Source organism: Myotis davidii, unplaced genomic scaffold, assembly GCF_000327345.1.
Source record: "Myotis davidii unplaced genomic scaffold, ASM32734v1 scaffold217, whole genome shotgun sequence".
NCBI classification, from domain to species: domain Eukaryota; kingdom Metazoa; phylum Chordata; class Mammalia; order Chiroptera; family Vespertilionidae; genus Myotis; species Myotis davidii.
Window position 1 is genome coordinate 4,793,644 of NW_006290034.1, and position 1,072 is coordinate 4,794,715.

At 48.3% G+C, this 1,072-nt stretch overlaps 1 protein-coding gene across 1 annotated transcript in view; it reads right to left on the reverse strand.

The window, feature by feature from the left end:
* The window catches only part of CLCC1 (chloride channel CLIC like 1), a 22,945-nt gene extending 21,884 nt beyond the window's left edge, over positions 1-1,061 (reverse strand). Inside the window, exon 1 of the mRNA XM_006762953.2 lies at positions 702-1,061. The gene's annotated coding sequence lies outside the window, so the exon portion shown is untranslated. The remainder of the gene's footprint in view (positions 1-701) is intronic.
* Between the last annotated feature and the right edge of the window lie 11 nt (positions 1,062-1,072).

Consider the following 1,072-nt stretch of genomic DNA (forward strand, 5'->3'; position numbering starts at 1 on the left):
AAAAATAGGGAAAACTAAGACTACTCCCATTCCAGAGAGGCCATAAACTATGTCCCAGACACAGTTGTCAGTGCAGGCGCCAGCCTTGAGACATGGTCTCACGGCCCTGTCCCAGCACACAGGACTTTTTCTCAGAAGGTCTTTTTCTCAGAAGGTCTTTTTCTCAGACGGTCTTTTTCTCAGACGGTCTTTTTCTCAGACGGTCTTTTTCTCAGAAGGTCGGGAAGTCTCATTCCAAATTTGGAAGACAAAGAGCTGAAAAAAGTATAAATAAGGAAGACTTCCACCATATTGGGCCCCAGAATTTGAGAAGTGGTATTTCCTCTGGGCCCTCTAGCGCTGGCGAAATGAAAAAGACTTCAAATAAAGTTGGCTTATTAAGGCGTCTTCTGCTTTACAATATAACAGAACAAAATAAACTGACGAACTAAATAGAGGCAGAGGCATGGAAGTATGCACTGCCCAAGATCACAGACAACAGTGCAGGAGGGGGCCGGGAGCCTGGTGGAGGGGGGCAATGGGAGGCATGTGTTATACTCTCCACGATGAAGGGAAGTTTTACAAATTATGCCAAAATAAAATTTCAATTAAAGAAAAAGTATCAGATCTCGACGAATTTACACGTTTAATAAGACAAAGCTCATTTGAACAGTAGAATCAAGGCAGGGCCTCGGCGTTTGGAACTCAGTGCGCGTGCGCACCTGCAGTTTCCTGGGCCGGACTGGAGGGAGGTGCGGGAGCCTAGCAGGCGCCCAGGTGAAGGTGATGATGATGATGCAGCGGCCCGGGTCCACACCATCATCACCACCGTCTCACAGAAAACTTGAAAAACACCACCGGCGCAGAAACCTGCCTCTAACTTTTCACATTCAAATGAGATTTGGAGTTTTTCAAAATTCACCACCGCCAAACCCGGGCTCTTCGGGAAATGGTATTTATTCAAACGACGCATCAAGTTTTCGGAGAGAACCCAAAGCAACAACACCCAACGTCCGTTCGGGTCGGCTTCGCACCCGCTCGCCCCGCGTCCCCAGGCCGCTCTTTGAACCGGGAAACCAACAACAACCGCGAC